The 19,783-nt window shown below is 42.7% G+C and overlaps 1 protein-coding gene across 2 annotated transcripts in view; it reads right to left on the reverse strand.

Moving 5' to 3' along the window:
- Positions 1-19,783, reverse strand: part of dlgap4b (discs, large (Drosophila) homolog-associated protein 4b) — a 614,332-nt gene that overhangs the window by 425,156 nt on the left and 169,393 nt on the right. For both annotated transcript variants that reach the window (XM_080204774.1, XM_080204771.1), the window contains exon 3: positions 18,290-18,382. The gene's annotated coding sequence lies outside the window, so the exon portion shown is untranslated. The remainder of the gene's footprint in view (positions 1-18,289; positions 18,383-19,783) is intronic.

Consider the following 19,783-nt stretch of genomic DNA (forward strand, 5'->3'; position numbering starts at 1 on the left):
CAGTGGAGGGGAGGGTGGTCCAGAGCCCACGGACCTAAGGGCCATGTTGGCGAGGGAGGAGTTCCAAATGTGAGGGGTGATATGACAAGGAAACCCGTTAATTTATATTAAAAAATTGATTGAAATGAGGTTCCTGAACATTCCTGGCCAGGGACCTCTTTATGCCACTGATAGAGGGACAAGGGAAATCGGAAAGCAAGATTCTTGCCAGGGAAATTGTGAGATTTCGTGCCCAGTTTGCCATTTGCACTCGTGGCAAACATGGGTGCAAAATCACAGTGGTAGTGTGTGTCTGTCCCTCCCCTTCCAAACAAAACATTGATTATACTGTCTCCAACTTGTCACTTGACTAGATGGTGTAAAACAAAACTGGAACATGGCCTGTGACTGATCCTGGTTAAAAACTGTAAAGCAATATAATCCTGTTTTGCACAACAGTGATTTATCGTCCTTACAAAACAGTGCATCCATTGCTCCTTGTAAAACAGCACTAACACTCATTAACCATCAACAGAGCTGAGGGAGGCTCCTCTCATAGAAGCTATGGGGCCAGTTTCTGTCTCACTCACACTCTTGTTTCTTGGCATAAATGAGGCGGTCGCAAGACAAAAAAAAATGTTTCAGCAATCAATAACCAAATTACTTCTGGAAGCTTTCCCTATGCGATTTTTGGGAAGGCTTCAATTTAGGCAGCTGGCCAACACTTTCACCAGAAACAGCTGGAGACCTCATTTACATATTTAAATATGGAGTCAACTGTGCACCTGAGATTCTAATGCAATTTTGGTGTCTATCAGTTCTGCTAATCTGCTTCCTCTACCTGTCCGGAAACTATGGCCCCAACAGACTTGGTCAAGGTCATTTGAACTGTCAATTTAAGGAATCATGAACAATAAAAGTTGGAAGCATGTCTTGGAAGTGACATCTTCATTCTAAAGCGCAAAGAATCCCTTCAATGTAGCTCTTTACGCAATCTGCTTCTCACGGCTCAAAATATGTCAGATTGTCAATATCCATCTGACCCATTGGAACCAGCAGGTCCAATTTTGTTTAACAGGTCATCTGAAGTACAACATTTCCAACAATGCTCATGCGTATGGAATGCCTGGTTAGATGTGCACTTAAGTCTTAAATTCAACCTTGCACCTCAGACAAGCTGGGTGGATTTTCAAATTATTGCAGGGTAGTAAGCTGGCATTGTAGATTGGCTTCCCATTATGGATAATGCCCATGTTCTTTTTCCATTGTTTTCTCTCGATTGAAGCCTGATCCACATGCCAGTTTTACCCTTGGGCGGTGAGATAACATTCTTTGTCAAATCACATGACGTGCACCAGACTAACTAGCACAATATGGCTGTTTTTCAAATTATCTGCCGCACATTTATTGCCAAATTGCTTGGTGCAGTTTCGTTGCTGGTCAAATCATGACCGCAGAAGCCTTGGGAGCATGATCCCCTGGCAACTGAAAATTGAATCTGAAAAAGGGTAAACGTTAGTTTCAAAACGTTGGTTTGAAGCAAGATCCACAACTCTTAAAAGTATTCCAAGATCGTAAGATACTTTGGCCTAAGGCAAAATTGAATTTGTCAGCTGAATTCTCATCATTTTAAGATTATCATCACAACCTCTGATGTGTCATTGCCAACACACTGTAAACTTCACTCAAACTGATAAACAGGATATTTATAGTGAAGAAGCAGTTTTAACATATGATTTTTCTTCAGGACAAACTTCATTTCAAGTGCCTTGGCACCTATCTTGTGATTTAAACGTTCCCGCCCATTATATGCAAACATGTTACTACACTTTAGTCTCGATCTTTTAATAGAAAACATTTAAATTATTTTTTTCAAACCCACTTCTGCTCTGATACACTTAAAGATACACTATTTGCTCCAGGCCCTTTTGTACAACATTCTACAGACTCCATGGAATCACAGAATCCTACAGTGCAGAAAGAGCCTATTCGGCCCATCAAGTCTGCACCAACCACAATCCTACCCAGATCCAATCCCCATAGCTCCATGTATTTTGCCTGGCTAGTCCCTTTGACACTAAGGGGCAATTTAACATGGCCAATCCACCTAACCCACACATCTGTGGACTGTGGGAGCACCTGGAGGAAACCCAGGCAGACACAGGGAGAATGTGCTTACAGTGTATCAAGCCGGGAATCAAACCCAGGTCCCAGGCAACAATGCTAATCACTGTGCCACCGTGCCGCCCTGTATGCGGACATTTTTATTGAATTCATTGGCTGCTTAAATTGCCTCAAGTCATTCTTGTTCAGAGGTTGACAGGTTTATATCCCCAATGGAATACATTATATGAAATTACAAATACCTTGTGGGGAACTTTGGCTGTTATTCAACGGATAGAATTCAGATGGCCTCATAACCAGAGAATAAACCAGACTTGCAAAGTCATCAGAACCTGGCTGATTAAAAAGAACCCCACACAATTCATTTAAGGACCTTTATTGTTTTAACAATTAAACTGATCACAATTGTAGAGGATAAACAACAGTTTCTTTGCAAGTCTAGACTCAACTATGAAAATCCATGACACATGCAGAGAATATGTCAAAAGCTGATACCATGATATTTACGTCTGTAGAATGTACTTTTCTGAATTTAAGACAGAAAATTTCAAAGGGCTATATCATAGAAACCCTACAGTGCAAAAAGAAGCCAATAGGCCCATTGAGTCTGCACCGACAATAATCCCACTCCAGACCCTATCCCCACAGCCCCATGCATTTACCCAGCTAATCCCTCTAATCTTTAAACCCAGGACACTAAGGGACAATTTAGCATGGCCAATCAACCTAACCCACACGTCTTTGAACTGTGGGAGGAAACCGGAGCAGCCAGAGGAAACCCATGCAGACATGGTGAGAATGTGCAAACTCCACACAGAAAGTGACCGAAGGCAGGAATCGAACCCAGATCCCTAGAGCTGTGAGGCAGTAGTGCTAACCACTGTGTCACCATGCTGGTATAACAACTGAAAAAGGCCCAGGCAGGACACCCAGGTTCTATGATGCTGCATCGAAGGCCCTGGTGCAGGTGGTGGATAGGAAGAGGGAGACCTGGTCTCCCCAGCCCACCTCACCTACTCCAAGTGGCAGCAATCACACCAAGCAATATCTCCTCTGACACTGGAAAGAAATTGGAGAGGAGGTCAATCTATCTCCAGCACCTGGTTGCAAAGATTCAAGAGATTCAAAGTCAACACCAAAAATGTCAACAGTGCTCTCACACTCCCAGCCTCACTATGTTCAATACTTATCTCTCCCATTTCTCCTCTCTCCTACAACCATTACTGCACCTCCTTATTTTCAGGCTCTCACACTCACCACTATGTCTTAGTTGATGTCTCTCTCACTACTGAGTTTGAAGCACTGTAGGATTGTTGGTATTTTGAGGATGGGAGTGTTGGTTTATGTGAAGCACACTTGAATGGTTTGGTTTCCGAGGTCTATAGTGACTAATGGCTTTCCTGGTCATTGTCACTCCTCCTGCTCCTGCTTCTCCTCCTCTTCCAGCAAGGACTGGTTCTTCAAGATAGCCAAGTTTTGAACTATGCAGCAAACCACTGCAAATCTGGCTAATCTTTTAGGGCTGAAGTGCAAAGTTTCTCTCAAATGGCCATAGCTGTAGAAGCATTCCTTGACTATGTCAATTGTCTACTGAATGAAGCTTTCTGGGAGCAGCATAGCCCATATTGTAGACCATCAGTGCAGCTGTTCCCAAACTTGTAAAAGGAGTGATGAGCCAACTGTGAAGGGGTTAGGCCTTGCCTGAACAATTGGGTGGAACAAAGGTGGCAGAGAGGGCTGTACATTCAGGATAAATGTATCTTAATTGTTGCCAGGAGACCAGGTACAAACCTGGGCAACGTTCTGTTTGTCATTCCAAGTGAAATCGCTTCCTGTTCAAAAAGATGCTGGCTTCATGATTAGGAGTCTGCAGGGCACAGATCGCGAGAGAAGATGTTGGATTTCCTGACGCTATTGCGCGCATGAGCAGGTTTTCAGTTGGGGGTTGTGCGCAAGAGTCGGAAGCAAGCAACTTAGCCCATTAAAGGGGCCAATGGAATGCAATTTTAAGTGGCCCATCTGCTTTTACGGTTGGCGGGGATGTCAATTGGCCAGGTGACTTCTACGTTTTAGTACAACCTAGGCCCAGAGCGGGATGAAAAGTCAGAGCTAAAAAAACAAATGTGAAAGTTTGCCTGGGGACTGAAGTTTGCACTTGGTTGTGCTGTCTACACACTCTCTGCATAGATTCTCCAGAGCAATTTATTTTATATGGGTCAGCAGCTCGCTGGTTTTGCTCTCACTTCCAAGCTCGCTGAGTACGTGTGCCTGATGGGCAAAAAATTCAGGCCTTAAGTTTTTTAAATCAGTTAAATCAAAGATCATCCAGAAGTTAACCGACAATCTAAGAGGCAAGCAAGCAATTAACCTTTAACTAGTGGATAGGCCTTTTAATATGTCCTTTCTTATGATAAGTTCCTTCAATGTGTCAGCAATAGGAGTAGATCAAAATCACAAACGTTATATTCATCTACCATACGCATGGGGTCTTCATTTAAATATTTTACTAACCGTGTTTTATCTTTCAGCCGATATGTTGATCTTATTCGTACGCAACAACCCATATGGTGGGTTGCGTAATTCTATTTCAGAATGAGTGTGTGCCATTGAGAAAATTACTTGATGCTGCAATATTTAATGATTTGCCGCATCAGTTTATCGGATTTTCTTTTCAAATTGCTCTTCTACAGAAAGGTTGCCCGTTGATTTTTGAGCGGTAAGCATACTGTTGGAATCCAGCAGATTAGTGCCCAGAACTGAAAAGATTCTCCACTTTATCTGTAAATGTGCTGACTAAGAGTACCAGAGAAGGATGGCAGGATTCAGCACCCCAGGGCATTGGCTCAGCAGACACGCAATGCACAATACAGGAGAAGGTAACTTTCCACACCATTGCTGAGTCAAATATTATGTACATCAGGAAACACTTCCAGAAGAATCCTGCAGACCTAACCAACTCAGGCCATTATGATGTCCACCAACAGCAGATTGCATCTACGTAGTGGCTTTTACATAGAAAAACATCCCAGTTAGCTTGTTGCACACTGAAGCAGATTGGATGCAGGCTGTCTCACCACAGAACTGATACCTCTTATGCCTACATAGCAGCCAAGTAAAGGGAACAGTTGTTGAGAATATACTAAAGATGTTCAGGGTTTTGTGAACAGGATGAAGAGAAGGATAAATTAAGACAAGAGCTCATCAAAGAGATCCTGATCGTTACTTAAATACAGTGGCGGATTAACCATTAAGCTGAGTAGGCTTAAGCTTCGGGGCCTGGAATGGAGGGGGGCCCGATGGGGCCCAAGGACAATCCGACGATGATGTCACTGTCACTGGGATGTATCGAGCTCTGGCAAGAGATCGACTGTACGAGGTGTATCCAAATACATACATGTGCTTTAGAATTTATCTGTCCTTAATGATCACTAACTGTTCAGGTCAGCGTTCATTTTTGGCACTGAAGAGGATCAAAATCTATATGCGCTCAACAATGAGCGATGAGAAACTTAGTCATCTGGCACTCTTGCACATTGAATCAGATATGCTTCGATCTGTTGATTTATCGACACTTTTGTAAAGCAAAAAACACGGAAGCTTTTAAAGTACAAATGTAAAAAAAATGAAAAATAATTGAATGAAAGGGCTGTAATTGATTCTTATAACTTTATGATATTATACATGTAGTACATTATACATAGTACAATGATATAAGTTATCTAATGTCACTTAACGTCACTTCATTCTATTCAACGAAGGGTGGGACGGGGCAGGGGGCAAGGTCAGGGGGCCCTGCCAAAGCTCAGTCTAGGGATCCGGGTGGTAGTTAATCTGCCACTGCTTGAATATATACAAACATCCAAACAAGGAGCAGACCATTCGGGCCCTCGAGCCTGCTTTGCTATTTAATAAGATGGTGGCTGATCTGACAGTGATCTCAAATCTACATTACTGAGTCAATCCCACCAATAATCTATCACATCCTCGCTTGGCATGAATCCGACCACCTCTGCCTTGAAAATATTCAAAGACACGGCTTTCATTGTCATTTCAGGGATAGGTCCAAAGACCCAAGACCCTCTGAGAGAAAATCTTTTGCCTCATCTCCACTTTAAATGTGCGATCCCTTATTTTTTAAACAGTAAACCCTAGTTCTAGAATCTCCCACAAGAGGGAACATCCTCTCCACATCCACCCAGTCAAGATCCCTCACTATCTTGTATGTTTCATCTCCTTCTCTTCTACAGTCCAGCAGATACAAATCTAAGCTGTCCAATGTTTCCTCATAAGACAACCCATCCATTCCAGGTATTATTCTGGTAAACCTGCTCCGAAATGCTTCCTGTGCATTTACATCCCACCTTAAATAATGTGACCATTACTGTGCACATTCTCAATAGTGTTCTATATAACTGAGGTATAAGATCCCTACTTCTGTATTCCATTTCCCTCATAATAAATCAGCTTTCCTAATCACTTGCTTTACCTATACACTAACAGCCTTTTGTGATTCATGCACCAAGATACCCAGGTTCCTCTGCAATCTCTCACCATTTAGATAATATGCTTCTCTTTTACTCTTCCTGCCAAAATGGACAATTTCACATTTTCCCATGTTATACTCCATTTGCCCAATCTTTGCCACTCTCTTAACCACTATATTTTTGAAGCCTCCTTTTTTTTTATTTGTTCATGGGACATGAGCATTGCTGGTTGCCCAGCATTTTCTTGCCCATCCCTTGTTGCTTCAGGGCGGTTGAGAATCAAACACATTGCTGTGGCTCTGGAGTCACATATAGACCAGAGCAGATAAGGATGGCAGATATCCCTTCCTGAAGGATGTTAGTGAGCCAAATGGATTTTTACGACAATCACCTATGCTCTCATGGTCATCAGTAGATTCTTAATTCCAGGTATTTTTTACTGAATTCAAATTCCACCATCTGCCGCGGCAGGATTCAAATCTGTGTCCCCAGAACATTAAAGGACATCCTTATGTCTTTTTCACCGTTTACTGTCCTATTTATCTTCGTGGCAAAACTAAATTTGGTAACCATCCGAGCCATTCCATCATTCAAACCATTTATATAAATTGTCAACAGTTGAGGTTACAACTCCGCTAACTGTGGCACTCTAATCATTACATCATGTCAAAATGAAAAAGATCCATTTGTGCCTACTCTCTGCTTCCTGTTAGGCAGCTAATCTTCCATTAATAGCAATAAGTTACCCACTGTACCATGAGCATTCATTTTCCCCAGTAATCTTTGGGGCAGAATTCACCCATTTTGAGAATAAATACGGTGGCTGGCAGCATCTAACTCCATTCTTGGAATCTCATTAGCTCCTCTCTGAATCTCCTGGCAAACTGTCTGCTGATTAATCCTCTCACCGTCAACTGGCAGGTTTGAAGGTCCTGGTGCCATATTGAGACACCAGTCCTGCACACTCACATCACCCTCTCCAGTCCACCTGTCTTCAATAGACCATGTCAGCAACCCTGAGGAAAAAGTTTGTTCCTTGGTTTAACCACCCTTGCCCTGAGCCCATATCCCACTTGGAACTCTGTCCACCACATCTGGAGTCTTCATGCATTCCCCTCCAGTAAACAATGTGGTTTCCTTTTGACCCCCCTGTTTGTGAACTTTTCATGCAGCCTTGTCAGGATCCAACTTTCCTCCTCTCAGTCTTGATCTGATTTGATTTGATTTATTATTATCACATGTATTGGGATACAGTGTTTCTTGCGCACTATACAGGCAAAACATACCGTTCATCGAGAAGGAAAGAAGAGGGTGCATTAGCTTCCCATTGTTAATCTTTTTCTTCGCCTCCTTGCCCCTCTATATGCCATTGTGAGCTCTCGCCCTTACACCCCTCCTTGCACATCCTCTCTCCACATTGCTCCCCTAGTCTTCATCAGACCACTTCCCCAACCATTCATCCCCTTCCCGGGCCTTGCCTCACACTTGACCCCAGTCAAGCTTCGAACCTTTGTTGCAGAGGTTGCATGAGTCCTACAGTGCAGTCCTGTCCAGATGGACACTAGAGGAAAGAGAACGAACCCCAGGTGCAGTACTGGTGGGGACAGATGCAAAATCTGTCCAATTCATTTGTCATTTCTTTGTTTTCCATTATCAATTCTCCAGACACGCTTTCGATAGGATCAATGGTCACTTTGTTAACTTGTTTCTTTTTAAAGTATCTATAGAAACATTCACTATCTGTTTTTATATTTCTGGCTGCCTTTCTCTCAAGGTACCCTAACCTTTTCCTCATTAATTTTTAGTCATTCTTGTTCCTTGTATTTTGTCCAAACTTCTGACCTTCCACCAGTCTTTGCACAATTATATGATTTTTCTTTAAGTCGGACACTGTCTTTAACCTTCCTAGTAAACCACAGATGATGTGTACATCCCTTTGACCTTCTCTTATTCATACAGCATGCAACGTTAGTGACTGTAATATTGGCATCATTTCTTTGTTCAACGGTATTCAAATTATCCCACTGTAACTATTGTTGAATGTACAGTTAGTATTTATAGCTGGACCCAATTGTCAATTCCCAATGTAGTCTAAACCTCAAAATCTGCAAAAATGTTCACAAGATTAGCAATTCTGACGGTCTACATATCCAATATAGAACCCAAAGAGAGAAAATGCTGGAAAACCTCAGCAGGTCTGGCAGCATCTGTAAGGAGAGAAAAGAGCTGACGTTTCGTGTCCGGATGACCCTTTGTCAAAGCTTGGATTTCTCTTTTGGTTTCAGATTCCAGCATCCACAGTAATTTGCTTAAATCCAATATAGACTTATTCATAGAGACCAACTAGACACAGGGGCTAAAAATTGAATTGCATATGCTTGAGTTAAATTGAGACTGTGTAATGGGCAAGAGGTTGTGTGAAGGGCACTTGTGAAGAAATACACTGGGCCCTGAAGAGACGTCACAGTCTTAAAGAGCGAGAAAGAGCTGAGAGACTGTTCAATGTGATCAGGGACTAAGCTATGTTTAGCAACTTGGTTGGGTACCTGCCTTCGGGACATTGGGCTTGATGTTCAATGAGAGAGCCAAGTTACTGAAAACATCTGTTACTTTGAGTGCACACTGACAGTGCCCTTCAGTTAATAGCGGTTCACATTTCTATCCCTTGGCTACTTTGGAAATTTGGAATTTCATTCTGAATGGCCATGGAAAGGGTTAAATCATTTTCCTTATCCATCGAGCTTATCTGGGAGAAACTGCTCACGATGGAATAACTTTCCCGGTCTCGTCATTTCAATTGCCGGATTAGAGAGGAGTTTTCTGCTTGCCAAAATCCACACTGAGCCAACCTCATTGAATTTTGCAAACTTCTAATTAATTATGCTGGGTGAGCTCCCAGCCTGCACCAAGCTGCAGCTGCTATTTAATGGGACACCTTGGTTTGTGTTGGGCATACGATGCTGCTTTGGAGAAGCTTGTGGATGGAATCCAACAATGCAAGGTTGTTTGTTTTGTTTGAGTTCCCAGGATTCGGTCAGCACAGGGGCTCCACACAGCCAGCGCGGCACTCAATACTCGATCCAACAATTACAAAAATACGGGAACAGATGAAAACAAAAAGCAATCAATAGATTGAGGAGGTCTGTCAAGGTAAGATTGACCCCTTTTTCTTTAGCATAATACCGAAGAAATGGACATATTACACAGGCCACAAAGAAAATCAAAGCAAGAATGAGGATGCAGACTGGGCACTCACAAAACAGCTCTTTCTAAACCACACATATTTCTCAGAGTGCCTTCAGTTCTAACTGAAACTCTTGTCACATCACTATTTTTAATGGTAAACCCACAAACTAACTTTTTAACACCAATTAGGCTGTAAGATGCTTTGAGCATTTACTTACACAGAAGCTGAGATGCAAGGTGAACTTTTCAGTCACATTCTTTATTTCTTCTTCTCATTCCCACTATCTCAATATAGTTTCCCTGATTGCACTCAGTGCTGACAGACAACAACTGATAGAAAAGATAGGCCCTGCTCCTTAATTTTAACCTTCTAACCACTTTGCATAGGCCTGGTGATGATGAACGTGAATCATAGAGTCACAGAGGTTTACAGCATTGAAACAGGCCCTGCGGCCCAACTTGTCCATGTCGCCCTTTCTTTTTTAAAATCCATAAACTAATCCCAATTGCCCACATTTAGCCCATATCCCTCTGTACCAATTTTATCCATGTAACTATCTAAATGCTTTTTAAAAGGCAAACTTATACCCGCTTCTACTACTGCCTCTGACAGCTTGTTCCAGACACTCAACACCCACTGTGTGAAAAAATAGCCCCTCTGGGCACTTTTGTATCTCTCCCCTCTCACCTTAAATCTATGCCCTCTAGTTTTAGATTCCCCTACCTCTGGGAAAAGATATTGACTATCTAGCTGATCTGTGCCCCTCATTATTTTATAGACCTCTATAAAATCACCCCTCAGCCTCCTATGCTCCAGTGAGAAAAGTCCCAGTCTATCCAGCCTCTCCTTATAACTCAAACCATCAAATCCTGGCAGCATCCTAGTAAATCTTTTCTGCACTCTTTCTAGTTTAATAATATTTTTTCTATAAATAGGGTGACCAGAACTGTACACAATATTCCAAGTGTGGCCTTACCAATGTCTTGTACAACTTCAACAAGATGTCACAACTCCTGTATTCAATGTTCTGACTGATGAAACCAAGCATGCCGAATGCCGTCTTCACCACTCTGTCCACCTGTGACTCCACTTTCAAGGACCTATGAATATGTACCCGTGGATCACTTTGTTCTGTAACTCTCCCCAATGCCTTACCATTAACTGAATAAGTTCTGCCCTAGTTCAATCTACCAAAACGCATCATCTCACATTTATTAAATTAAACTCCATCTGCCATTTGTCAGCCCACTGGTCCGATTGATCAAGATCCTGTTGCAATTGGAGATAACTTTCTTCACTGTCCATGAGTGAAGCTGCATTTCCTGATTTCAGGGTGACCATAAATTTTTCCTGCTATTCTTTCTTCATTCAACCGCTCATATGCTTTCCCATCCATATTCCAGCATATCAACACAGCACACATTATCTTCAATGTAACCTTATCCTGAAGGAATGTCTGCTCTCAGAATTACCAGACAATACACATCTCTTTAACCTATGCTTAACGTTATCTCCACTCACATTATCTGCACCTTTAAGACTTGATTAGCTGTAAAGACTCACATTCTAATCAGTATTGTACAAACTGAGTGTGTGCCTTCATATGCCTTGTTTGTGATCAGAACTCCCCACTCACCTGACAAAGAGGCAGAGCCCCGAAAGCTAGTGGCATTTGCTACCAAATAAACCTGTTGGACTTTAATCTTGTGTTGTGAGGCTTCTTACTGTGTTTATCCCAGTCCAATGCCAGCAACTCCACATCATGACAAATTCCACAGACATTCAGTGGAGCCAACCTGTTTGCAGGAATCGACCAAATATAATCATCTGAGAAGAATGTAAGTGAACACATCTCCTGAGCGATTCGCAGGACAACACTCAGCTGGGTGGATAACAGGCATTAGACGTAATTGCTGGGATTCTCTGACTTCCCTATGGTGTTTTTCTTGGCAGGAGACAGTACCCTGCTGTCAATGGGATTTCCCACTGATCTCACCCCATGCTGCTGGGAAACACAAGGTGGTGGTGAACTATCAGAGGGACCAAAAGATTCTGCTGGCATGAAGAGCTGTAGGATTGGACCAAATTAGTTCAGACAAAGGGCTCTGGCTGGAGAGATGGGGATTCACCCACCCATTATCTAATCAAGTTGAAACCATACCTTTTGGATCCACCAGCCATGACCATACTTGGGTCATTGGTCAGTTATGAATACAAGTCAGCAAACCTTCTTGTATTTTAAGAAACTGCATTCTCCAGATCAGATAGAAGCAAAGAAGAGGCTGACGTGGCAAGACCTGTATGTGGGCCTCCCTACCTTTCTCCCCATCCGATTGCAGGTTTGAGCCCTGTTTGTTGTTTGACTATCACATGTGCTGCACGTAGAGATGTTTTAAAGAAATCAGCCCAGCAACTACTGTCTTCAGAAGAAAAAAATAATAGACCATCACTTTAACTCCTTGGTGCTGACTCCTCAGGAACCACTGAGTTCAGCCTGGATTCACCCGTATCATTAACCTATGAGATCCATATAACTTAAATCATCATGTAAGCTATCTTCCCACTTTGTAATCTATTTTGTGTGTGTGTGTGTGTGTGTGTGTGTGTGTGTGTGTGTGTGTGTGTGCATATGAGATAGTTAGAGTTTTTATTATTTTTCTGAGACCAAGTAAAATGAGTACTATTTTCTTTACAAAAATATAGAAAACCTGCCAGTCTGTGTCTTTTACAGTCGTGGCACATAAACAGTTAAACTCTCACTGAATTGACAAGCGCATCCTTTTAAAAAACCCTGTTGCAGCCAACTGAGGAGTTTGAAAAGAGAAGCCCTCATTCTGCCCTCAGTTGATCATAGCAATATTCTGCCACGCAATCGCTTTTCGATCATACTGTAAGACATTTAATCACTATAATTCCGTTTTTCTCTCTATAGCCGAGGGTTAGCAGAAGAAATAGTGCCTTCAAAGATTGTGCTTTTTGTTAAAATTAAAATGAGATCTTGTAGTTAACAATTTTTTTCATTTAAGGATTTAAAAAATTAATTTCATAAAGCAATTATGTTGATGATAGCAGATAATGCACATCTTTCAGCTGTGTTAAATGTGCAATGAATCTAAACACAAATACTAATGCAGATGATGAGGGCTGGCAATAACTATCATGACCTGCAATAAAAGCAGTATAATGTTCCTTAATGTCAAATCTCAGTAAAAAACCATATTACTTAATTATCTTGATACTTATATATCCTTCATAAATTACAATAACTTGCCACTTGAGATCAGTTAAAAGAAACTCCAAGCATGCCCAGGGAAAGCCTTTAGTATGTATCTACCACTTGTGTCTCATGTTTATACTTCTTCAGTGGTTTAATGTGTGGGCAGCAATGTTGGAAAGAATTCTCAAGTGCAAGGGAAAGCTGCACAAACTGCTCTGACTGCAAAGGAATAAGGGAAACAATCATTAAAGATAGTGATGACAATGTCAATCTCAAAGTAAAAATTATGCTATGCAAATGACACTTAAAATTTTTATAGGATGGAATCCCTACAGTGCAGAAGGAGGCCATTCGGCCCATCAAGCCTGCACTGACAATGATCCCACCCAGGCCCCATCCCCGTAATCCCATGTAATTATCCTGCTAATCCCCCTGAGGGGCAATTTAGCATGGCCAATCCACCTAACCTGCACATCTTCGTGGCAGGAAGCTGGAGTAGCTGCAGGAAACCCACGCCGACATGGGGAGAATGTGCAAACTCCACACAGAATTGAATCCATGTCCCTGGCGCTATGAGGCAGCAGTGCTAAAGATTGTGCCACCGTGCAACCCAAAGTGATGGGCTGGGCTTCTGATTAAGTTGGTAAACACACGTACAGCTTCACATCCTGTACTGAAATTCTTCCCCTGGATGGGTACTACTTTTTTATTATACAATTTGTCTTTCATTGCGGGAGGAGGCGGGTAGAATATGGAGAACTCTTGTTGCTTAGATCAAACAGATCCCTAGCAAAGAACCCAAAGGTCTATGTAAAAGCTGTGCATGATATTGGATCAATTGTATTTCTCCCAGGCATAGGGGTCACATATTTTGGCTGCTGATGAAGAGGATTGAAATAATCTACAGATCACAACATGTTTTCATTCTCTGATAAGCAAGCTCAGTGAGCTCAAAGTGAAATTATGGATGGGGTGGGCAGAAGGATTGTGAGACCGCATTTGACTATTTTCTTACTTTTCAGAGTATTTAACACAGTGATAAACAACATGCTGGGTAACAAAACTGCCCTGTTTTGAATGAATGTTCATCACATTTGTCTCCATAATGTTATAAGAATATAAGAACTAGGAGCAGGGGTAGGCCATCTGGCCCTCGATCCTGCTCCATCATTCAATAAGATTATGGCTGACCTTCTCATGGACTCGCCCACTCGCTTACCCTCCCGATCACCATAACCCTTAATTTCTTTACTGTTCAAATATTTCTCTATCCTTGCCTTATAAACATTCAATGAGGCAGCCTCAACTGCTTCACTGGGCAGGGAATTCCACAGATTCACAACCCTTTGTGTGAAGAAGTTCCTCTTCAACTCAGTCCTAAATCTGCTTCCCCTTATTTTGAGGCTTTGCCCCCAGTTCTAGTTTCACCCACCAATGGAAACAACTTCCCTCCTTCCTTCTTATCTATTTCCTTCATAATCTTATATGTTTCTATAAGATCTCCCCTCATTCTTCTGAATTCCAATGAGTATAACCCCAGTCTACTCAATCTCTCCTCGTAAGTCAACCCTCTCAACTCCGGAATCAACCTAGTTGTTCTCCTAGTTATCATTTGTTTTCAACCAAGTAACACTAACATCAAAACATTAGGGAAAAGAACTTCAGACAAGTGGACTACACATTCGTTCACTAGTATTTTATATCCTTCGTGCCTATTTGTACCAGTGTAGGGTCAGAATCCTCTCCTTCCACTTTGCTTAAGAATGCAAAATTTTACTCAGCAAATGAAATGAAAAATGTAATTAAAGTCTTTAATGTTTCTAAGCTGTCACCTTGTGTTAATTTCTGATGCACTTACAATTTAGTGCTGGTGCAATATCTTGTACCAATGTGACAGTCATGATGAACATGCAACCTGGATTAAGTCAAAGTTCAATCACACTGGAGCAAAGGCCCAGAAAGCTAATGCAAAAGCAGAAAATGCTGGAAAATCTCAGCAGCTCTGACAGTATCTGTGGAGAGAGAATAGAGCCAATGGGCCCGATTTTACCATCAAGTTGCGCCCATTTTCGGGCGCAGAAAATTGGTAAAGTCAGGCGTGAGTTGAGTAGCATGATCCACACTGTCTCCACACCGGTTCCCCTTTTACTAAAGCCCGAAAATGGCCATGATCAGGACTGTGCCCAAAATGGGCACAATGACTACTTTAATGCATTTGCATGCACTTAAATTGACATAATGGGCTGCACTTCCTAGTTATGGGTACGTCCCCCTTTACCACCTTGTTTGCCCATCCAGAATCAGCGTGAAACAGACATGCTCTACGAAAGTCCAATTTGGACGCATGTTCCAGTTAGTGAGGAGGTAAGTGCCGAGTATCCAATGGTTCTCTGCTTGAGGTTGGTGAGGGTGGGGAGGTGGATCCGCCAGTTCTCTGCTTGAGATCCATGTGGTGGGGGGGGGAGGTGGAGTCTGCTGCCACTCTGCCTGAGATCAATGAGGGAGAAAGGGGGGGATGGCATAGTTCCACTGCCATTCTGCCTGAGATTGGTAGAGGGCAAAGGGGAAGGGGCCTGCGATCGTTCTGGGTGATGGGAAGGGGTGAGGGATAAGGGGGTTAGTAATGTTGTGGGGGTGGGGCAATGTCTGTGGGGGCTAGGGGGAGGCATTACCCGGCCTAGGTATGATGTGGCAGGGGAGCTGCATTTTATCATTGTTTTTTCTGCGCATGCGCAGTGGAGGCACCAATTGGAGGTTGCAGGGTTTCAGACTCATTAAGTCCCACTTATGCAGTGCAATTCGGAATTGCTGATACTTTTTTCAGGCAGAGTGTGTATGGGAGTGCCTGAGAATGAGTCTAAAAATCAGATCTGAAACAGTTCCAGTTTCAAGTCCGCCCAGTACTTACAATCAAAATGGTAAAACAGGGCCCAATGTTTCAAGTCTGGATGACCCTCCGTCCTCTGAAGGATCATTCAGGATCAAAACGTTGACTCTATTCTCTCTCCACAGGTGCTGTCAGACCTGTTGAGACTTTCCAACATTTTCTGCTTTTGCTTCAGATTCCAGCGTTCGCAGTATTTTGCCTTTATCTCTGAGAAAGTTAATGCCTCATTTCTGTTTTCAACTCCAGTGGCCGTTTGGACTAGAATTGCTGATTAAACCACACAAAATCAGAGTTAGAAATAAACTGAAATTGCTTCACACTGTCTCAAAAGCAGAAATGCTATCTGGCAGTAAGTTTCAGGGAGATGGGTGGGGGTGCTAGTGTGGCTGTGGGCAGGTGGGCTGGAGGCTGAGTCTGATGTGGGAAGCCTACCTGACATTATCAGGATGCGGCTGGGATGGAACTTTCCTGTCTTGCCTGCCACGGGAATCGTAGCGGGCTGGCCACAGGCCATGCAAAAATCTGTTGACCATGGGTGGGGTTTTCCGGCTTTGGAACAAGTGCGGCTGGAAAACCCCACCCTACGTGTTGGACCTCATACATCCGATAGCCGGGTGGCCCACCCTATTGTGCCAGAAATGGGCAACCCATCCACTTTGGTTTAGAATTGCGACACTTTGCTGTAATGACATCTACACTATTCTGCTATTGATTATTGAACTATTTAATACACTAAGGAACAGCAAAATGAGAGGTGCAGGGAAAGCTCCTTGTACCTCCTAGAATAATCCTGAGGCAAAGGCGCTGAGGGCTAATTTTATTACCGCTGGCAATTCATGAGCAAGTGATCCAGCAGGCTATAGATCTTACTGATGGAGACTGCAAGTAATTACCCTCTAAAATACAACCTCCAATGGGTGGAATCATTCCAGAAATTGGCAATGTCCAACACCAGGCGGGGAAAGTGGTGTAGAACCCGCCAGTGCCACTGGTGAGAGTGGTGGGTGCTTGGAACTTGTTGCTGGGGGAGGTAGTGGAAGTGGATACAATAGTGACTTTTAAGGGGTGTCTTGACAAATACATGAAAGAGATGGGAATAGAGGGATATGGTCCCCAGAAGCATAGGGAGTTTTAATTAAGTCAGGCAACATGGTTGGTACAGGCTTGGAGGGACGAAGGGCCTGTTCCTGTGCTGTAATTTTCTTTGTTCTTTGTTTGTTGGTATGTTTTTCACCATTGTGTATAGCACTTTGTAAAAAAAGTGAGCAGGCACAGGTGTAATGTCAGATTGCTGGTGGGGCAGCCTCTAATTTGCCTACCTCGCTGTAACCTTCGAGCTCCAGTAATCCAGGTGCTATATTTGAATGATGCCCCGACACAGAACTGGAATCTTTCAAGTGATAAAAAGCTCCAGGAGAGTTCTGGCCACCAAATGGATGCCCAGTCTTCTGTTTGTTTGATACTTAACCAAAACTCCACCCACATCCACCCCACACATGACAGTTTTGGCCACACAATTGCTTTCTGTGCTCTCAACACAAACGCTAGCTAAATTAGCCCAGCCTGTACTCCCAGTCTCGGCAGTTTGCTTGGATCATCAGTGTTAATGTTCAATGCTTATATAGCTATAATGCTGGGTGCTCCGAGACTAGCCTTAGTGAGTGATCCATGCCTGCCTATTGCCAGAGAATTTTTAAGTCTGCCCAGTCTGCCAATGTTTCTGCAGCCCCATAACACTCGTTTGATTTTGAAGTCCGCGTCCTGTTAACACTGCAGGAGCAAGCACTGGCACTCTCAGGAAACGGTGTTGCTTGAGTGGACGTAATTGCTTCAGAAGTTGGACTTGAAGCTTGACAATGCAGCTGACAGCGAGGTGCCGCAGCTGCGGAAGAACACTCAACCTTGAAATGCTTTTCTGACCGCACGCCGGAAAATACCGCCCAGAATTCTCCAGCCGGATCTTCCAGTCCCGCTGACAGGTTTCCCAGTGGCGTGGGGTGGATTCAATGGGAAATACCATTGATAGTGGCAGGACCAGAAGGTCCCACCATCAGCGGGTTACCTCCCACCACCATGAAACGCCAAGGGTGGGGGGGCGGGGGAGCTTGGACATTAGCCCCCAATAAGTAAAAATGTTCCTTGATGCCAATCATATGAAATTGGGTTGTGAAACAGTTATACTTCGCCTTCTATTTTTTTTTCTTAAATGTCAATGAAATGAAACTAAGTTGTGCTATTTTCAAATAGCACAAAGCTAAAATATTCTTGGATATTCACAATGATGTATTCAACTAGTGCCATTTATTGACCAATATTATATCCGTTCATTCTGCTAATACCGTTCTTCTATTATCCATGATATTGTAAACTGTTAAGAAGAATCAAAGACTGAATTAAGTCATACGGCCTACCTTGTGTAGGATGCTATTATTCAGATGTCACGTCAATAAACATTCTTTGTGGTCTGGTTGCAATTCATTCGTAGATGCCGCTGTCTCCGAGATCTGCAGGTGTTTGAAAACAATACTCACAGTCAGAATGAATCTGCCAGAGATTTGGTGTTGGGCTTCTGCTAGGTTCATAGCTTCAACACTCTGAATAGATTGATTCAAACAACAGATTTTCCCTTCACAATGTCAAATCAAAACCATCTTGAAAAGTGAATGGATTTATACAAGCATGAAATAAACCGCCTGATTTGCGTCCCTGCTGACCTCCCAGTTTGCTCGGCCTAAAAGGGTTGCGCACCGCTGGCAAATTGATGCTGTTCAGACCATATCCTGATTTGCGGCAGAGGTAAGAAGAGACTAAATTAACTCGCTCCCTTCTGATTGCACTACACATGTTTAGAGCAGGATTTAATAGGAGGCATCTGTGGAGTTGTAATTGAATGGAAGCACAAAGAAGCTTTCTAATACAGAACTAATTAGAGAGGAAATAACAGTAAAACTCCCCTGTTTGATACTGGTGGGGATCTGTTTATGAGGCAGGTCAATTTAATTGACAGGAAAATCTAAATTCTGATATTCATTTATTTACAGCATTGCAGAAATGTAGGTCCATTGTCTTTAAAAAGTTTATCTATTAGTCACGAGTAGGTTTATATTAACATTGCAATGAAACTACCATAAAATTCCCCTAGTCGCCACACTTTGGCACCTATTCGGGTCAATGCACCTAACCAGCACATCTTTCTGACTGGGAGGAAACTGGAGCACCCGCAGGAAACCCACTCAGACCTGGGGAGAAAGTGCAAATGCCACACAGACGGTGACCCAAGCCAGGAATCAAACATGGATCCATGGCGCTAACCACTGTGCCATCATGCCGTCCCTGAAATGTAGACTTCATTTACACTTCCCGCTGCCTCAGAATAGCAGCCATCAGAATCAAGGACTCCATGCACCCTGGAAATACTCCCTTCCAACTTCTTCCATCAGGAAAACAGTATAACAGTCTAAGATCACGTACCAACCGACTCAAGAACAGCTTTTACCCTGCTGCCATCAAGGGACTTTTGAATGGACCTAGCTTATATTAAGCTGATCTTTCTCTACACCCTAACTATAACATTATATTTTGCACCCCCTCTTTTCCTTCTCTATGTATATTATGTTTTGCCTGTGTAGTATGTAAGAAACAATATTTTCCAATGTATCCCAATACATCTGACATATACATGCAAATCAAATCAAAGATTTCACATTATGGCGATCAGATCTCTGAAGTTACTCAGCTATTGCTATTCCCAACACAAATATACTTAACCAAAAATGCACTCATCAGGATTTTACCCTTTTAACAAATCCCGAATTGTGTGTGAGAATGTCGCTTCTATTTAAAATAGTTAGATTTTCTTTGACACTGAATTTGCTGACAAGTACCACTTCTTATAATACACTGTT

The sequence above is a fragment of the Carcharhinus amblyrhynchos genome, chromosome 16, assembly GCF_965287045.1.
Source record: "Carcharhinus amblyrhynchos chromosome 16, sCarAmb.v2.hapA, whole genome shotgun sequence".
Lineage (NCBI taxonomy): Eukaryota > Metazoa > Chordata > Chondrichthyes > Carcharhiniformes > Carcharhinidae > Carcharhinus > Carcharhinus amblyrhynchos.